Source organism: Meleagris gallopavo, chromosome 27, assembly GCF_000146605.3.
Source record: "Meleagris gallopavo isolate NT-WF06-2002-E0010 breed Aviagen turkey brand Nicholas breeding stock chromosome 27, Turkey_5.1, whole genome shotgun sequence".
NCBI lineage: Eukaryota > Metazoa > Chordata > Aves > Galliformes > Phasianidae > Meleagris > Meleagris gallopavo.
Genome location: NC_015037.2, coordinates 1108207 through 1110464, shown reverse-complemented (window position 1 = coordinate 1110464; position 2258 = coordinate 1108207). Strand labels below are relative to the sequence as shown.

At 60.9% G+C, this 2258-nt stretch overlaps 1 protein-coding gene across 1 annotated transcript in view; it reads left to right on the top strand.

Moving 5' to 3' along the window:
* The window catches only part of ADAMTS4 (ADAM metallopeptidase with thrombospondin type 1 motif 4), a 22492-nt gene that overhangs the window by 407 nt on the left and 19827 nt on the right, over positions 1–2258 (top strand). The window lies entirely within an intron of this gene.

Below are 2258 nucleotides of genomic sequence, written 5' to 3'. Positions count from 1 at the left end.
CCCGCTCATCTCTGTGCTCCTCTGGACCCTCTCCAACAGCTCCCTGTCTCTCCTGCCCTGGGTGCCCCAGCCCTGGCGCAGTGCTGCAGATGGGGCCTCACAAAGCAGAGCAGAGGGGGACGATCCCCTCCCTGTCCCTGCTGCCACCCCTCTGCTGCTGGAGCCCAGGATCCCGTTTGCTTTCCGAGCTGCAAAATCAAAAAGGATTTAGGATACAAACCAGGCATTCAGTAGATGTTTGGATATTGTATAATTGGGATTTGCTATAGGAGCACTTCGTGCACTGCGAGTCCTCACAGGGAGCACAGCACAGGGCCAGCACTTTGTGTCACCTGGATCCCCCACTGTCACGCAGAGGGGAGTTTCTCATAGCTGTCACTCGGGGGAGGCCGTGTCCTCATACAGCACGTCCTCGGCGCTCGGTGTCCCCGGCGGCACTGTGGGGACAAAGCCGGGCCTTCGTTGCTGCACCGCGGGAGGTGGGATGGGATGGAATGAAATGGAATGGGGGGAGGTGAGATGGGATGATTTGGGTTGGTATGGGTTTGGGGTGATGGGATGGAATGGGGTGGGATGGGTTGGGGGAAATGGGATGAAATGGAATGGGATGGGGGACATAAGATGGGATGGAATAGAATGGGAATCTATCATGGTTCTGTTCCCACAGCTCTCCCCCATGGCCCCACTCCCACCTTTTCCCAGCACAGTTGGGATGTGGGGCACAGGGACACATCCCATAATGGCCCCCAGCCCGCGCTCACCCCACAGCAGCAGCTCCGCGCCTCTCGCCGTCTCCATGCTCTTGCAATGGGCACGGAAGTGGCGGCGGTGACATCAGCAGCTCTGTCCTCTTCTCGAGTGCTTTTTAGAGGTGAAGAAATAGGAAATCGCAGCCTCTCCTCCCCCCCAACCACCCCATTGATAGCATCGCCCCAGAGCTGCACGTGGGTGGCTCTGCTATGGCACGGAGATGAGGATAAGGAGGGCAGCGGTGATGGGGGGGCAGGGCAGGATGGGGACAGGGCAAAATATTGCAGCACAAAGCATGAAGCCCACCCTGACCCCCCTGGACCTCAACCCCCAGCCCATCAGCACCCATTCAGTCTGATCTGTATGGAGCTCCCACTCACGTGGCCACGCCTCTTTCGAAGCCACGCCCTCATTCTGGAAAGCCACGCCCCCTTACAGCCCCGCCCATCACATTGCCCGGCCGCCAGAGGGCGCTGCAGTGCTGGGTTGCCGTGGCGCCCCCTGGCGCCCGTGCTGGGGAGGAGCTGAGGGGATAAATGTGGGGGTCCTGAGAGCCGCCAATGGGCTGCGGGGGGGGTGGGTGGTGGGAAGGGCTGTGAGGAGCCCTGAGGAGCTGTTTGTGTCCCCACTGCTGTTCCCATTGTGTCTCCATCCCATTCCCTGGGCCGGTCCCATCCCACTCACCAGCCCTGTCTTTGTCCTCATCCCCATCTCTGTTCCCATCCCTATTCCTGACCCCATCCTTCTTCCTTTCTCCATCCCATTCCTTGCGCTGATCCCCATCCCTGCCGATGTCCCCATCCTCATCACTGTCCCCATGCCAATTCCCATCCCTACCTCCACCCCGATCCCCATCCCTGTCCTTTTTCTTGTCTCGATCCTCACCGCTGTCCCATCACGTCCCTGTCCTTTTCCCCATCCCCATCCTCATCCTCGTCCCCATCCCAATTCCCACCCTGTCCCCATTCCCATCCCCAACCCTCTCCCCATCCCCATGTCCCCATTCCCGCTGCCACCGCTGTCCCCAACCCTTCCCCATCCCCATCCCCATCCCCATCCCCATCCCCATCCCCATCCCCATCCCTCTCTCCATCCCATTCCCTGTCCCCCATCCCAGTTCCTCCCCTTGTCCCCGTGCCACACCGCTGCCACCAGCCCATAGCCCTGGGTTTGGGGCAATGACATTTATGGGGGGGTGGGAGGGGAAGGGGAGTTGGGACATTGGGGACGTTGCCATTTCCTTCCTCTTTTACATCAAGTCACATGTAAGCCATCACTGCTGTCACCTCAGTGCGAGTGCATGGGGACGGTGAGGAGCATGGCGCTGCTGCTGTGGGGTGAGCGTGGGGAGGGGGCCGTTGCGCCGTGGGGGGGGGCGGGGAGTTCCTCTGTCCCCACATCGCTTTGTCCACGTTGTGCCCCACATCTTCACCAGACCTGGGGACAGCGGGTGCTGTGGGCACAGAGCTGCGGGGATGGGGAGGTGGGGAAGTGGGGATGTGGGGAGG